This window comes from Ammospiza nelsoni, chromosome 2 (genome assembly GCF_027579445.1).
Source record: "Ammospiza nelsoni isolate bAmmNel1 chromosome 2, bAmmNel1.pri, whole genome shotgun sequence".
Lineage (NCBI taxonomy): Eukaryota > Metazoa > Chordata > Aves > Passeriformes > Passerellidae > Ammospiza > Ammospiza nelsoni.
This window is the reverse complement of record NC_080634.1, coordinates 48,647,553-48,665,651: the sequence shown is the minus strand read 5'-3', so window position 1 is coordinate 48,665,651 and position 18,099 is coordinate 48,647,553. Positions and strand designations below refer to the sequence as shown.

The 18,099-nt window shown below is 41.2% G+C and overlaps 1 protein-coding gene across 4 annotated transcripts in view; it reads right to left on the bottom strand.

Annotated features, from left to right (window-relative positions):
• TNFRSF19 (TNF receptor superfamily member 19) overlaps window positions 1-10,596 on the bottom strand; it is a 57,020-nt gene extending 46,424 nt beyond the window's left edge. The window contains exons 1-2 of one of the 4 annotated variants that reach the window (XM_059466427.1): window positions 10,433-10,596; window positions 10,172-10,258 (exon numbers count right to left, since the gene is read on the bottom strand). The gene's annotated coding sequence lies outside the window, so the exon portion shown is untranslated. Of the gene's footprint in view, window positions 1-4,955; window positions 5,066-5,494; window positions 5,550-10,171 lie in introns of those variants that run through there. The other 3 variants (XM_059466428.1, XM_059466430.1, XM_059466429.1) reach the window with 3 other exon arrangements.
• Between the last annotated feature and the right edge of the window lie 7,503 nt (window positions 10,597-18,099).

The following is an 18,099-nucleotide window of genomic DNA, read 5'->3' as shown; positions in this document are numbered from 1 at the left end:
CAAAACAATTTCTAGTAATAGCAAAGAGCAAACGGTGGACAGAGACAGTAAAAATATTGTTAAGAGAACTCAGAAATTTCAAGAAACGTTTCTCATCTGTTTTTAGAAACATAGAAAATGGGTAAATACACACACCATACATTATATCATGTACTGGCCAACAAGTAACCAAATCTTTTAAGTAAAACCAGATTAGATAAGAGACAAATTGTGACACTTTGCACCTCAGTAACCTTGAAATAATTATCAAGTCTTAATTTTGATCCTGTTCAATTTTGCTGTTCATTCTCTTTGGAATGCTACAGAAATTCAAGAGTAATATATGAAGAAATGAAAAAATAACTTAGAATCATCATACAATAAATAAGGCTACACTGCATTACAGAAAAGCAGTCCTGTAAAACAAGCTTGACTTCACGTGATTCAGAGAAGACAAGACAGAAAAGCTAGAAGTCTAAGAGTTAAATTAAATAAACTGGTTAAATACTGATCCAAAGAATCATGCTGAAATTAATGGGACTTGGCAGGAAAATCCCCATTAACTTTTTTATTTCACGTAATTCTGTTTAGTGGAAAAAATAAATACTTCATGTGCTTTCTTAGTTGCTATAGGACTTAAAACTTTACAGAAGTGTGAAAGGGAAATAAAGTTGTAAACATAATTGAATTTCTTAGATTTGAATGACAAGTGATTATTCCAAGTCATATGATTCCTTAATAATTAAAAAATAGCTAAACCATAATTCTAATGCAATTATGACCATCTATAGAATACTACCAAAACTTCAAAACCAGAATTCTTCCTAAGGTTAAAAGTAAGTTTCATTTTAAGTTTCAATATTTACTTTTGCTTCTGAAAGTAGATGTGTAACATATCAAAAAGAAACTGACAATTGTAAAAATTGTATATTTTTGTGTCAAGTTTCACATTGAATTTTCAATACAAAAACTACTGCTGAGCTGTAATAAGCCTAATGATCTAAAATGTGGAGCTGTAACATAATCTAAGAGCCTATTTTTTCTCTGCAAGCCGCCTGAAGCACAGAAAAAATAAAGCAAATTAGGACAGCCCAATTAACTGCCCTGCAGACTAATTATCTACAATAAAACTACATTAGCTTAATGTAATCCAGGTATATTATACCTTTTCTCTAATACACAATAACTTGAAGATTTAATATTAAAAACCAGTATATATACAACTTCAAAATCAATACTGAAACAAAGCTAATTACATATTTTCATCTTTTAGTATTCTGGAGTCACAATGGAATAAAAATTAAATGCCAGTACAGAACAAAAAGCAATATTAAAAATCTTGCTGGTCATGCTGAATCTTGTATTTCAGTTTTGGAATTGCCCTATCTGTTATAAGATGATCTTCTTATAGCAAGTATCTCAAAGACTTTTAGAGCATAAAAAGCACATGGCAAACCATCCTGTACCACAATACATTTTGTACACTTAGGTGTGAAATTTGATTGCAGCTGTGAAATATTCTTTATTTAAAAGAAAAACTACTGCCTTTATAACAGTCTTGGCAAGTCCAATCACCAGGAGTTCCACAACCCAGAGTAAATTTTTAAAATCAAGTGTTTTATTACTGGCATCAAACTAGCAAGGACTTCTCCAACTTACCCAATGCTTGACTAAGGTTCAGTTTTTTGACTGATCATTACAAGTTTCATGAGATTTTACAGCTTTAAGCCTATAATATATCTTCTATATAACAAGTCTTCTATGATCAATAAAGATTCCAAAAGAGGCTTGCAGGTGTATGGACCTTAAACTTCAGAGCACTTCAGCAGCACGAAAACACATTTAAATAATTTCAGCAGACGTGTATGAATGCCTGTGGTACTCTATCGTGCCATCATTGCATCCATTGTCACCACTCCTGCCAAAACAACACCAAAGACTCTACACTGACTAACGTGAGAGAGAAATGAGCCAGTGTACAAGAAATAACAGTTGTTAAGAGGACAAATAAAATAAGATGCTTCTTTCATGACAACGTTTTGATAAAAAAAATTGAAAGGCACCTTAATAACTCAATGTATTGAGTGCAAGTCCCAGAGGAGAGATAACTGTGTCAGCTACATGTTTCCTGCTTCAATCTCCAGTTTGGTAAAAAGCCCTGCTTGAAAAGCAGAGACTGCAGCACTTAATAATAGGCTGCCATTGGGCGAATTTCTTCTCTTATGACATCAAGTGGCATTATACTGATGTCTGTTGGACACTAGTCATTCACCTCATGCTTTCAAGTAAGAGGTTATTAGAAGATTTTTGCCTCTAAAACACGTGTGAGCAAACAGAGGTTCCATACCTTTAAAGACTATTTGCTCTTGTCCAGATACTGATATTAAACTGAGTTCAGTTATACTCAGTTTTATTAGAAGAAAGAAGTCTGTGGACAGAGTTTTTTGAGGTCACTAAATCATTCCAAATACATCTTATTAGGTTAACAATAATGTGCTTGCCTAAAATACTCAGGGAAAAGCAATCATTACTGGTAATGTACTGAACTCAGGAGAGGGAACTTGCATTAGGAAATGTAGTTGCATAATTTTAAGGTCATTTGGGGGCTACTATGCATATATATAAAGAGGGCAATATCAAACATGTAATAAATGTATTGTGGAAGTAAGAACTTCCAGCCTTTGAAGGTTATAGAATCCATGGCCCTCTAAAATTTACTCCTACATTTACCAGCTTGCTTGAATAGTACTCATCATTTTATTTCAAAGTCCATGTCAGAAAAATATGTCTTTTTTCTCTCCAAAACACTTCAAATTTCCCCATGAAAGACACACCACCTCAAGAACCAAAGCAGCATGACTAAATGATGGCCGACTAGCAGGTTTCTCAGACACAGAAGCATCCAAACTTTGAAGTTAACATCATCCATCTTCTAAGGGAAACTTTAAAAATGGTGAAGACTTCCAACTTCACATTGACTTAACTTGAAGTTGTGAATTCTCAGTTAATGCACAACCAGGTCTCTGAAATTTCCTGTATTTGATTTGATATTTTTACTTGATGACCACTTTTCACACACTCTATAACACTAGCAGAGTACTCTGACAAGTTCTGGGTGAGAAAGAGGACTGAAAATATAATCATTTTATCTTGCCAACAGAGGTCTCTGGTATCCAACAAACAGGGTCTCAGCTCCTTTCTAACCACCTACTTCCCACCCGCAGCTGTCAACTGCGCGCAATAAAACAAGGAGTGGCAGATGGCTTCAGCAGAGTCAGTGCCCCAGGGGAAGGAAACAAGAGAAGGGAAAGTACTCATGCTGCTGCAATGACAAAGACAAAGCAAGGGAGCAAGTTAGGGACAAGAACTTCCACTACAGAGCTGCACATTGTTATTTCTGTCTCACAGGTCTAGGACACCTTCCCCTTACACCCTGCCCACAACCCTTGTAGTCTTCCACTTTATGAAGTAAATGAGGTCTTGCCTGACCACATTTGCTCCAAGTTTTCCAAGAAATGTGGAGGAAAAAACTCCATACTGTCAGTTAGGACACATTCGTCACATTAAATATCACATTGAAAAGATCTGTAATTTACAATCCTGCCATACCATGAAATATACAACATTAGGCTGCTATGGATTTATTTCTAATTTTGTAAAGACAGAGGTAATAGATTAAAGTTAGAACCTTGCTGGTGATCAAAACCACTTAGATGTATTTTTGGGGCTGAGGGAAATGAGAAGAAAGGCCCATAAGACACAGCCAGGAAATATTTGTGCTGCTTCTGAGTACCACACACTTCAAGTTACGTTAATTGAAGTACTTGTCTTTACAGGAATAATGGTGATAAAGCAGTTTATCATTTGTGTTCTTCAACATATCCAGCTTATCATTAATTAGATATTAGACTGAAATAGTGTTAACAAAGGTGCAATGTGGCAACATTTTTCCTACACATAAACAAAGCATTTTAGAGGATCAGAGCCTGTGATTCACACAAGAACTCCCACTCTCACCAAAGCTGATGAGCCTACTCACACAACATCAAAACTGTGGTGAAAAGAATGCTGCTTCTTCTGTTTAACACATCTCACCCATCTTAAGTTCTAGGAGACACTGGTTTGCTAGATGAAAGCTCAGTGTCAAGATGAATTTTTACTTTTGTACTCAGATATGTGAATAAGTAATACATTGAGAATGCCAGTATTATATTCATACTTCACACCAAAATATACGAATAGTTCTTTTTCAAAGTAATTTTTAAGGATCATGAATTAGAAAGCATTGGGCTGGTTAATATACCTTACAATGGTGCAATGCCAATATGCTACATTTATCAAGTCAGCCTTGAGCAATTTTGGATGGCATGCGATGTCTTAACTACCACAGACATGAGTTACTTTCATTCACACCATTCTCTTTTACTAGGATTGCAAGTTGTTGAAAGTGAGAAAAAGTGACTTATTACCTCCTTAACTGACATTTTAAGCATCTTACTAGTAAACTAATAAAGAAGCTTACTTCTAGGTCGAAAAGAAACAAACAAAAAAACTCCCCCAACAAATCAACCAACCAAAAACAACAACAGAAAAACCCACACCAAAAACCCAACCCTCTTGTCTTACAGTAACAAGCTCCCAGGTAACACACCTAAGTACCTAAGTAACTGGCTTTACACCTGATGGTGAAGGTGTGCTTGAAAGAGATTATGCAGTAGTTAAGAAACCTACCTACAGACTGAGTCAATTTGCCATTACTCATATTAAATGCTACTGGACCACTTTGTAAACTTGATAAAAGCATCCTTCTAAAGTAGTTGTAAATATAAAGGTGGTAAATAAGTATTTAGACTTTTCACAAATATCAGGTAAAGCTTTTGGTCCAAGGTCAGATTAAACAGGGACAGGAAAGGAAGTCAAACAATCAAAACCTTTTCAATAAACCGAACTGTAATTGGAGCTTTTAAACCTCTTACCAGCCAAAAGAAAAAGTGGGGAGCTCCTACTCCTCCAACTCCAGCTCTAACATTGTTTGAAGCAAACAGCAGCTTATTAATGCCGCAGACACGAGAAGCGCTCGCGAACATGAAAGCCCGGCTCTCAAGGGCTTTTTGTTCGCCGCGCTCCGGGGCGTGGAGCAGCCACTCCAGGGCTGTCGAGACCTGCAGAACCCACCACCACCACCACCACCAGCAGCAGCTCCGTGGCTGCGCCGTGCCCCGCGTACCCACCGCGCACCCACCGCGCGGGCGGCTCGGAGCGCCGGAGCCGGAGCGGCCGCGGGGATGCAGGGCCCGGCCGAGCCCTGCCCGCGGCCCCGCCGCCCCTTAGCCGGCGCTCTCCGCGGGGCTCGCTGCCCTCACCGAGCCCGCTGCCCTCACCGAGCCCGCCGCGGGCCCCAGGGGCGAGCGGGCGGGCGGCTCGGTGCCAGGCGGGGCGGCGGTGCCCGGCCAAGCCCCCGGTGCCCCGGCGGAGCCGCCGCTTCCCCCGCGGCCCGGCTGCCGCACGCACCCACCTGCCACGGCCGGCCCGCAGCGCCTCCGCCGCCGCCCGCCCGCGACGGGCGCCCCGTCACCCCGGCAACGCCGCCCCGCCCCGGGCTGTCAGCTGAGCGCGGACAGCCAATGGATGGATGGATGGATGGATGGATGGATGGATGGATGGATGGATGACAGATGGATGGATGGATGGATGGATGGATGGATGGATGGATGGATGGATGGATGGATGGATGGATGACGGATGGATGGATGGATGGATGGACGGATGGATGGATGGATGGCGCCGTGCGTCCATGCTGGGAGGGGGTGAGTGGGGGAGTGTGCCCCCTACCACTGGTGCAAAGCCAGGATGAATTGCAAGTGAGGGGCTGGTGTCCCTTTTATCCCACCAGGAGGACAGGATAGCAGCGCACTCCTGTGCCCACCGCTGCTTCCAGATGCTGCCCAGTGTTGGGACTGCAGCCTTGGCGTTGCTGATCCCCATCAGAGGGAGCTCAGGCTTGTTTGTGGCTGCTGGGATGTTCTAAAGGTACTGGCTCTTGGCCACTGTTCAGGTGAGTGTACAATGAATCCTTGTAATTCAGCAAAGCCCTTTCCACCTCTCCTGCCCAAAAAGCATGACAGAGGCTTTCTGATAACACACTGCAAATTCTCCTTTCTTGAGTAGCTTTTTCTTCCTGCTAGCTCAGAGCCTGAAATATTCTATCCATTCTGCAGGTAATAAGTTACCCAGCTGTAAGCACAGTGCCAATACCAAATGCAAGTATCCATGAAGAAATGGAGAAATCCAGCCCTTCAAGGACAGTAAATTATTCATAGTCACTAGGCTGGGTGTTACTGCCACTTACTGTGACACAAATTAGGAGCTTTCCTGAAGTTAGTGATGCTCCAACATTGGTGAAACTAGTCTTGAAGACCTTGGTAAAAGTACTGCTGCTGCAAGGATTTCAGGTTATTAGTTTTACTTCTAATGAAAAAGTTAATGATCCACTTACAGTCTAGACAACTGTATGGACACACAAGGAACAGGGTTAGGCTCTGAAAAAATGAACATACTGGGAGGTAAAGCATTTTCAAATAAACAGAAATTTTGGATCTCCTCACCAAAAAAGTTTGAAGATCACCAGCCAAAGTGCTTCTCTAAAAACAAGGAGTGCTTATTGAAATCCAGCAAGTTGTATGCAAAGAGAGAAATGACTGCTGCAAAACTAGTTGTTTCCAATTATAAAACCCAAACAACTCTGAATGTACAGGGGTTTTCATGTAATTCTCTTCTGAAGGGCCTTCAAAGAAGAGCTTTGCTTCAGGACCCTTGCCAGGAGGAGCTCTGCAAGGGGCTGGAATTTCAGCCAGGAATGGCATGCTGCGGCGCAACAGCAGCGCATCTGTTGTGAATAGCAGCTGCTGCACACCACTGAGCACTGCACACTGTCTCACTATTTACTGACAATCTTTTGTGTGTTATCTGTTTTCTGGAGCCACCAGTGAAACTGTTGCGTGAGTTCTTCTTAGTAGAATCATCATGTGTGTTTCAGATACTTGTTTTAAAGCAGTATAGTTAGACAAAGGTATTAAAATATCTCAGAGTTCTTGAAGTGTTGACTAAACACTCAGGATTACCATATAAAGAAACATTAAGACTTTCATCAGACAGTGGGTTACTATGCTAATGAACTCAGAGCAACGTGTTGTCTGTAACACTGAAACTTAAACATTTAAGTCCTTGTTGTAGCATGTAAAATCTTTCCTCTAAATGTAAAATGGATGAGTTAGTTCCATTCATCATTGAAAGGTATTGAAAATTGTAGAGTTTACATTGTTTTAAATCATGATGCTTCTCAGGAAATTGAAGAAGTGAATTGTTCAAACTAGTACAGAGATTCTCACTATAACAGAGAAAGCAAAAAAGAAATACTTGGAAAGCAGTTTCAGCTGACCCCTTTGATAAGACTAAGTTGCGTGACATATCTGATGTGGAAGCAGAAATTGTACAGCAATAGGAAGTTGTTATCTCCATATCTCAAATGCTAACACAGTTCCCCCAGTCAACTGTGAGATAGATCTACTCTTGTTATGACAGCTGTTGGAAACTGATGTCAGTATAACTGTGCAATGTCTTTTGATAATCTTAACTATTACAAACCTTAAAATATGTTTATGATGTTATCTAAGGCACACTGTTTGAAAATGGATCTATTTATAATCAGAAATTGCTCAAGCTATTTTAATAAAAAAATCATACACTTGGGAGTTTCCTAGTCAGATCTGCTTGAAAAAGCATTGTGAATTTTTTGTTTCTGAAGGCTTAAGCCTGAGGATTAATTAATGTTTATACAGCTCTTAGTAAAAGCAAAGTTACTAGTGCCAAGAATTATTACTATTTAATCTTTAAAAGTCAGATCAATGACAGGCTAAACTGTCAGAGAACTGCTATTTAAAACAACAAAATTTGCTGAAAATCCTCTTCCCACCATGCTTGAATGTGTTCAAGTGTGCTTTCATTTCAGCCTCACTTACATACAGACGAGCAAAGATATTTTTCAGCTTAATTGGGTTGACGCCCATCTTTGTTTAAATATCTGGCGGATTACCTAAAATCCTAGGGGCTTTTTACAAAATTTAAGAACACTTTGTTTCTTAAATGCATTTTCAGGGCCTAAATGTTGCAAATAATTATCTATACAAATCCTACTCAGCAGTGTAATCTATCTGATTAACCAGTATTTCTCCTGTGTGCAACTTCACCCATTTGTGTGATAGGTCAGACCCTTGTAGTGATAGTTTAATTGCATTAGACTTGTACAGCTATTTTTACTTCTGAGGAAAAAGACTCCTTGTGTTATTTTTTAAAATTTGCTTCCCTTTCTACTTTACACCAAGCAGAGGTAAAGTTTAGAAACAATTTTCCTCAGAAAATAGATGTACGTATTGGACAGCAAGCAACAAGCAAGAGGGGACTGGAAAGGCAGAGAAGCTCAACAGCAAAGCATAGAATTAATAAATAGAGCCATCTTTCCAGGGTTACAGGAACATATTTTAGCAAATCATTGCGACTTAGGGAGAAATGCTACATTTTGCTTTGGCTATGCCTTAAATTATATTCTTTCTTGACAGCTATACACATATTATTCATACAGTGCTAATTACTTTCCTTATAATATAATTGACTTGTTGAGTAAGAATGTGAATTAATTGGTGGCATGGAAAACTAAGTAATTCCAAGTCAGGCCTAGTTAATCTGTATCTGGCATATTATCTTTTGATATTCAGTAAATTGAAGTTTTATATATACAAATACTGTTTTAATTAGAAGAAACAAACTTTGCAGACTGACTAATGAAAGGTATCTACATTTATCTGAAAGTGTTGATAACTTGATCTTCCTCAGATGCAAGCAGCCTGTTAAAATTTGGGTTTGCATGTTGCAATGGTGCATACTGAAATATTAATATCTTCAAGGTCCTGTGGACTGGTAGACATCTTAAAGAATAGTGTTCAAGTGATGCTTGACTGACTTTTAGTTGCAATTTCTTAATAAATGTATTTAAAATTTATATACACCTAAATTTAGACCTAAGACTATATAAGTCAGTATTACTACCCACCATTAAGACTAGATCTTCAAAGACCTCAGTATCTGGAATGTTCACAAGTCTGGTCCCAATTATGGGTTCTAAGTTCTTCTGAAAATCTAAATTATATTTAAATACTACAGAAGGAGTTTGAGTCTTATTTTAACAGTCTGACTCCAGCTGCAGGCACAGAACACTCATGGATTTGGCCCAAACCTGCACAAAGATCTGGCCCTTTAAAACTGCAAATGTGTGAATAATCCTAAACCTTCAAAAGATTGTTCCCTTAGAATGAATTTATGGAGTAGATGTCTCAAAATTTCTTCAACACAATACTTTTCATAAATAAGAGTTTGAGGAACAGAATACAAAACACTGTGAGTGGAAATTGCATCACTGAAATGCAGCAAAACTTCTATGAAATTCAGCAAAACTAGCTGTTGGCTCTAGACAAACCTAAGATTTCTTTAATATATTTATTAAAATGCCTTAGAGGAAACTTCTATCATCAGGTCAGAAGATTACTTTTATTTTCAATATTTCATATGGTACAGCTGAACTATAATCCCTTCAAACTTAAAATAAAACCATTTCCTTTTGTGGATAGGGATGTTATGCTTATAAATTTAGTTCTAAATACTTGTGGAAGTGGAGACTTTTTTTCATCTCAAGTATGGAACTATTGGGCTTAAAAGTGTTGTCTGAAGAAGGCACAGTTTAATAAATGCACTGAGAGCAAACAAAGTATTACAGTGTGTAGGGGTTATGGTTGGTCTTTCCTCAGAAAATAAGTACTCCCCTGAGTCATGTAATACACGTATTCAAATACAAATTTACAAAACTATAGATGGTATGAATGACCAGTGCAACCCAAAACCTTATGTACCCGCAAAGCATTAAAAAAGACTGGGTTTGCTTCAGTTTTTCAATCTATTATCCTAGATAGTCTGTTCTCTATATAATTCTGCCCAAGAGCTGCAAACTAAATGCTGCATAAATTACAAACAATCTTTTGAACTTTGTACACACAATGATGTGTAGTAATATTGGTTATGTGAACTTTATAATTCCTTAAATTCTTGCAACAGAAAACTGAGAAACAACCCCAAAATTCAGTACCTGTTATCTGATGAAGTTTTCCAGTGCCAGAGTTTCTGCAGCTTAATTTCACACCGCCGGAGCTTCTGTATTAAGTGCTTTTACCTCCTTAAAAAAAAAAAAAAAAGAAAGAAAGAAAAAGAAAAGAAAAACAAAAAAGTATGTCAGCACAAGCCCAGACGAAACTCCAAATCCGGGAAAATAAAATTAACCATGCAGATCAAAGGCAGACGAGCACTGAGACCAAATGCCTGTAATCTGATCAGTGATCAGTTGCCGTACATCAAAGGCAGTGCTTTGGCGAGGAAAAAGAGCTCCTTTTCCAGCAGGTAGCTGCACTCAAATTCTGCCTTTCAGTGCTCTGCACTGGCTCTCTTCCCCCTCTCCTTGCTTGTGCTGGGAGAATGCGCACGACTCTGAAATGCTTGGGGTTGAGTGGCTGGATCTGTAGCTTTTGAGTTCCCAAGCTGTGTTGTGGATTGTGTGTTGGAAGCTTTCCCCAGTGCCAGCGGGTTCCGCTTTATCCCTTTCATCTCGCTGAGCTGCAGATCCCATGACATCATTCAATGCTGTGGGACTGGTTAGAGAGCTGTAATACAGCCTGTGGGGGAATGCAGCTGAAGAGCAGCAAGAGTTTGCATGATTTCTAATCAGGTTAGTCCATTGTAGCAAACCCAAGGCTCACTTCAAAGTCTTCACTGCATTTAAGTTTCCTCCCAAGAAGAGAGAATAGTGTAGCTAGAAAGTTTTCTTTTAAAGATCCTTTATAATTTTGACTGCAAAAGGAAGTTACAGTCTTTCATAAAGTTCTGAAGTCAGACATGAAGGTCGGTTTGCTAGGCAGCTGTATCACACGAGAGAAACTACTTTTATCTCTTTGTCGAGATTTAAGCAGAGAAAATGGTGCATTTTGCACGCTGGCATTGGATTTTTGCACTGGCAACACCAAGCACAATAGAGCATGCTCTTAGTCTCTGGCTCACGTCCTCCCTGCTGCTTACTGTGTGGCCTTTTGCAAATCATTTTATTTGAGCCTGATTCATCCGTGGCTCATGACTCCTTTACGTAAATGAGCTGTGAAGCTGCCATAAGTAACTCACCGAAGTGTTTTTCAGTGTAAAGGCATTTTTTAGCTAGAGCAGATTTGAAGTGGTCACCACTGCGCTTCCGCAGAGGGAGGGGGAGGCTTGTGGGTCATGGCAGTGTATGGACAGACATTCTCTGTGCTGCTGCAGGTCGCAGCTCTGAGGATTGCTGGAGGGTCCTGTGTAGCCCTGGCCAGCAGGGAAATCCTCAAGGCTGCTGTGACTTTCTCCCTTGCAGTGCAGAGGAAAGGCAGAAGAAATGTACGACGAAATATTCAGTGATCTGAGGCTAAGTTAACTTTTGGCGCAGAGATTGATTCAGCCCTCTGTACTTCAGCGGCTAATAAAACATACAAATATCAAGCAGGATGGATTTTAGGGTAATCAGCCGTATTGAAGATGTCGCTGAAGTTCCCATCCACGCATACCCCATACTTTGGGCATACCACATGCGCAGATGAAAGTGATACGAGCCTGTCAACTGGGGGACTCATGCAAATATCTGCACACCGAGTAACCGTGAATTCATTTATAAAACGCAAAAGTAGAAGGAGGCAATGTGCTGGTCCCGTTTGCCTTAAGCGTTAGAACAAAAGCAAACAATCAGTGGATAATGGGCAGTGGGCAGCCGAGCGCGGGAGCGATGGAGGGTCCGGCGGGGATCCCTCGTTCCGCTGCCGTGGGTGGGCTGCAGCCTCCTCCTTGTCCCGGCTCGTCCCCGCTCCCTGCCCTGCGCCGCTCGGGAATGATGCTCCCGCCGCACTCGCTGGGATAGGGAGCCTTCTGCTGGTGGCACGGCGCACTGTGCGCCGGCAAGGAGCGCTCTGCTCCTCGAGATGGCAAGAAATATTTCCAGAAATGCTCGAGAAACCTACAAAAGGTGGTGCAGAATGTAATTCTGTTGCTGGCTGGACGGAGTTTAATTATTGGTTAGTGTCACCTGTCCAGGCAGGACTTTAATGTTCTGGTAACTGAGATGGAGAAGAGCTGATGCACGTACAAAGAAGTATGGTGCAGATAATGAACTGACTTTCAGGTATACACTGCTGGAAAAAACATGAAAAAACCGTATATTTCTCTCTTTCTCTAATTTCCACTTCCAACTGTTATAAGTAAAAGAAAATTATCCAGGCTGCTTACTTCTCTTTCAACATTAATTTGCATTCTTCTGACATACAACCTTCTATCACCAGAAAGTTTTTTGATAAGACTCCATTTGTAGCTTTTGTGGTAAAACTGGAAATGCTTATATTGAAATAAAATGTATGGGTGGGCTGTGCTGAACTAAAATAACCCCTTCAGTTTCAATGGTGCTTTAAGAACAAAGCTCTTCAGAGAAAGCGCCTCTTATTTCTCTGGATTTTAAGCAAAAGCAAGTCCTGATGGTTTATTAGAGGTCTTTGATCTTTCTTTCATACATATGAAAAAGAGAAGTAAGGTTAATTATTGCCAATCTAACATTCTAAAGCTTAGGCATTGCATTTTGCATTTATGACACTACTTTTCACTGTGGAGTCTGTCAGCCTGAACTATCTGCTACTTCCTATTTTATGGCTCCTCAAAATTTGGCCAGATGTGTGTAATAATAGCAACAGCTGTTGTTTCCATTGTTCAATATTTTTCCAAAAGCTGATAATGATTTTTACTCCTTACATAAAATGAGGATAATATTGTGATTTGTATAAAGCACAGAACAGACCAGAGTCAGAAACAACTTACCTAAGGTGACACTTCACTTTTACACTTTTTGATCATCAGCTCACACTTTCTCTTGTGGTCACTAACCTAGCAAGGCATTCAAGCACAAGTGGTCTGAAATCCATTAAGTTCCTCTCTAGAGGCTTTATTCTAATCACTGAAATTACTGAGATAGGAAATTGCTGAAACTGGGGACCCAACTTTTACTCACTCTTTAGGTATCTAAAAGGCTTTTCTGGAAGAAGCACTTGTGATTTCCATGAAAAACCAGAGGCGTCTCTGGAGAGGAAGTCCTGCAGAGGAAGATGCTTTCTTCCCAATTAATTGCCTAAATTTTTCTAAATTTAGACAGAATCTTCCTTGAGAAACATTTAGTGGGTTTATCCTTCTCTTTTCACCACATGAGGATCTCAGGCTCTTAGATTCCTCTTTAAGAATTTTTTGGGAAGCAGAACAAAGTCCAGGGCTGCTATTCATAGCCAGTGCTTAACTGGGTCAAAGCTATAAAAGATTGTCAGTTGATAGAAGTAATAAATTTCTGGAGATGTTTCTTAAATACAACCAAATCTTGGGAAAAATTATTTGTGGAAGAAACAGTCAAGCCAAATAAAGGGGTTTGTACCTCTGCTCTGTTCTTAATATATCTAATATTCATAATGCTCAAGCTATGCTTTATATACTTGTATCATATACACCAAATGATTTATCGTGTTGCTTTATACATGAGCTGTCTGCACCTCTTCACTGCACCTCTTGACTTTGCTTTCCCTCAGTGCACAGGAGCTCCAGCAGATGTTCAGAGAGGAGGTCAGGAACCATCACAGGACAAGCAGTGCCATGGTTATAGCCCACTCACTGGCCCTGCAGCCACTGCTTGTGCTGGCTGCAGCCTTTCTAAGGGTGGCAAAAATGCTGGATATCCTCTTATAAACACCACACAAGCAGCACTGGTGCAGTGACAAGCTTTCGTCGTGCATATCTACTGTGGCTGCTATCTCCTGATGATAAGTGATGAGATAACAATTTACAGACGTGGAAGACCATCTTCAGAGCCTTTTTTCCGCAGATCAGCACTATCTCTGAAGCAATGCTTACCTATCCTGGTCCCAGCTGATGTCAGAAGTGCTGATCACTGCTCTCCTAAAGCATTAGGGGGATATTGTTCCATGAGGCAAGGCAGCCCTGTGGTGAGGAGAGATGCTTTGGAATACCCAAATCCAAGCACCTGCATTATCTGCGTTGCCATCCCGACAGAAGCTGGCATCCTGTTCCTGCTGGATCACAGGGCTGTTGTTAGCCCAGGTGTTGCTGATACCTCCTCCCACTTCCTGCTCCAGCACTTGCAAGCTCCTTCAGAGTCATAATGTGTAAGAACTTCAGATACAGCACCTTTAGGCAGAAAAATCAAGACCCTTTGGCATATCCTGAAAAACTGGCTCGTTGTTATCACCTAGTGTGTCATCAGACTCACCCTGATCTGCAACACTCTGCACTGTCAGTTGCAGTGCAGCTTGCTCTAGTTAATAATAGCTTTGGATGTAGTTCCATTAAATTTTTATTTTTCAAGGGGAAAAATTATGTCTGCCTTTAATGTGTTCTGCAATACCAGATCTCTGACCTCATGATTTGGGTGAAGAAAACAGCTTTTTTTGCCTGTCTTTGGTCTTGAATTTTTATTGCAGTTTGCCTGTGGGTTTTTTTCCCCCATGGGTCTTCATAGGAGACAGCTTTGACTTGTTCCCTTATGAGTACCCTGAGATCTAAGCAAAATGGAGATTTTTAGTTCTTGGCACACCAGGTGGATCACTCTGAGGGAAGCCTCATGGGCATTGCAACATCTAGATAACATGGAGAGTTTTGAATTTGGCTTTGAGGTTGTCCTCAAGGATAATGTAGATGCATGCTGTAGGAAGTAATAGCTAATTTACCTGTGATTGGGAGTCAGAAATTGTGGTTTTATTCCTGGTTCTATTACATGGCTATGACTGGAGGCAAGTTACTTTTTCTCACTGTGTTAGCTCTTCAGTTGTGTTAGTTTTAGGTAAAATGAAATCAAAGGAATAGTGTTGGTTTATGCTGTATGGCCATCCAGTTTCCCTCAGTTTCCCTCAGTATGTTTTCCTATCTCTTTAGAATAATGTAAAAATAGTTCTTTGTAATACTATACCTGAAATAGTGCAAAGCAATTCTGCATGAATTCCAACCTAAAATAATCTGGTTCTGAAACTTCAAAAGTTTCTCTATTGAAAGTGTTCTTGAAGATTAATAAAAACAAGCATCCTTAGGGCAATAGTGTGCTTTTCACCCTACTGTGAAATGAAGTTTCACAGCCCTTACCTGTCCTCACACATATCCAAGAAGTGAAGAAAGAAGCTTCTGCCATGTCTTCATTCTTTATTGTTTCACTAAATGAAAACACAAAGTTTCTTCCCTCTTTTTACTTGTACTGAAATGATCCACTGTGATTTTCTGCCTCTTAGGATGGGTGAAGTTCTGCACCAGCCTGCAAACTTTAATAACCTAGGACTCTTTCCAGAGGTGCTGGTGGAGTTGTGTCAGTGAATTGACTTCCCTAAGGCTGCTGAAGCTTGATTAGAAGTATTGCTCATGTAGCTGCAATGGGAGATTCAATGATTTTGTAATTTGTGTTTCAGAAGTCAGCAAATATTTTTGAAACACTGTATTCTCATCCTACTTTAAAGAAAAATTACATACCTTGTAGCACACCCTTTTCTTCAAAGCACTTAATTACCCAACCTTTACTCTTAAAACATTCTGAGGTTTCACCATGAGATGCTATGTTTTGCAGAAAACAATACAAATCCCCCAAAACTCCAAATCCAATTCTAACTTCTCTATAGAAGATGCAATGTGGAAAGAAAGGGAATGGAGAAACAAATCTGAGATGTGCAATTCAGTGATCCAGAGTAGAGATCCTAGTTGGCCACCTGCCTAGTTGTTATCAAAACACAGAGTTTCAGAAGCATTCCCTTAAGGAAACTCCAGCAAAATGATTTCTAAAAGATCATGAAGTTAGTTGCAGCTAGAAAGAATGTTCTTATTTCAGACAAAATGTTGTTTATAAATACTTATGTCTGATCATAGAGACACTGCAAACACATCACCATGCTTCTATCTTCAAGCATTTGTTCAGTTTTGCCCGTTATTCTCATTTCATACTTCAGAATTTTCCCCATTTAAATAAAACACTCTCAGTCGACTTCACAGATCTCATACTACTTTTCCCTTCCTCTCCCCCTTTTTATGCCAATCTTAAGCAGAATTGGCCTTCTGTCCTAATCTTTATTTTCCCCACAAATACTCAAGAACAAACTGAGAACAAGTTTACTGACTTCTTTTTTGTTGCAGACATTTCTCCACAGAAATCCTTTCTTTCGGATTTCTGTGTCTTCAGGAGGCCAGAGGCCTCCGAAGACAAGGTAAACAATTATTATCAGCTGCTGTGGAATGCAATAGGATTCACCTTGATTGGCTCATTTTCTATGTTTATAATTAAGGGCCAATCATCAGTGCAAGCCAGGGGACTGAGTCCCTGGACACAACTTTGTTATGGATTCTTTCTATTCTCTTCCTAGCCTAGCCTAGCTGCTCTGCAAAACCTCTCTCTATATTCTATTTAGTATAGTAATAATGTATTATATATCATATATTAATAAATCAAGCCTTCTGATCAAGATACAAGATTCACCGTCTCTCTCTCACCAGCTGCACCCACTCAGGCGCGGTAATATCTGGTGACCCCTCGTGTAAGAGCAAAGATTAATCTGATAAGACCAGAGGAGCAAAATTGCTGCACTGGGTAAAAATCCTGTATGTGTACATTTGAGGGTTGCTTTGAAGTGACCTCAGAAAGTGGATTCAAGCCAGGAGCTGAAGAACTGAAGATCCTGATTTGGACAGAGTTCACAGCCAAGGCTGACCACAAAGAGAACCTTTCTTCTGGAAAACCATCAGGAAAGATGATGGAAAAGAGCAGCAGACCTGTGGAGCTGGCCAGAGCAAGCTGGACTCTTTCAAAAGGTACTGTTCACTTTTCTATCCCTGATGAACCAGCCCTTCGTAGCTTGTGGCTGTTCGTATGGCAAACACATGCCTTGCCAGAAGAGATTCAATTCTCCCCTTCAGAGGAGAAATTAATAGCCCTCTGGAAATATTGGTGCAGGGAAGACGGTTTCCTTTTGTCAGAAACAGATATCTATGAATTCTTTCGATGGGCAAAGCTTTTTGGGTTCTTTGCTGATGTCTTATATGCTTTAGATGTTTTTGTCTGGGAGTGCATGGACTCCATTATCCAGCGCGTCTACATTGAGGGACGCGTGTTGCCTTCTATCTACCCAGCATTTATAAAGCTTTTCCCTGTCCTGAAACGCAGAGCAGCTTGTTTTCAATGGATCTCTAACTGTTATGGCCAAGCTCCGTTTCCACCACCTTTGGCAGAAGATCCGGTGGGTGATGACTTTGGGCTTTTTTCCCCCCCCCTGCTTCACAGCGGGGGGGGAGGCGAAACTTCGCGGCGCGAAGAATTTTTTTTACTCTTGCTCCGGAGCATGCTCAGATGGAGCCTTCTCCTTCCCCCCCTTCTCTCTCTCCGGGGGGATGGGAGCGGCCGCTCAAGCCAGTGCCGGCCTCACAGACTCCGCCTTCACACACGGGGGGGGCACCGGTCTCTGAGGCTTCCTCCACGTCCCTGCCAGAGCCGTCACTCCAGGAGATCCCGTCTCCGCCTCTCCAGGAGGTCCCACCCGCGGTTTCACCGGCCTCCCTGCCCCCGCCAGAGCCTGTGTCGGAGAAGGCAGAAGAGACAGCACTTCCGGCGATTGACCTGTTGCTAAGCAACAGCGACGCTCCGCCGCTTCTCCAAGCTCCGCTGCTGCCCGTGCCGTGCCTGCCGCCGCTTTCAGAGCCAAGGGACGCAGCAACAGCGTGTTCCCGCGCGTCCCCGCCTCCTCCAGCTGAGACAGTTCCTGTTCAGGATGGGGCTGAAAATGGAGTTGAACCTGCGGGACCCTCGGAGCAGCCCACGGCTGATCCCACTCTCAGCGCGGTTCCCTCCCCAGTTCCGGCTTCCCCCCCGCTGCTTCCACTGGATGTCCCAGCGGCTTTGCCATTGTCAGAGACTGCCCCAGCAGCCATCCTGGAGCGGGG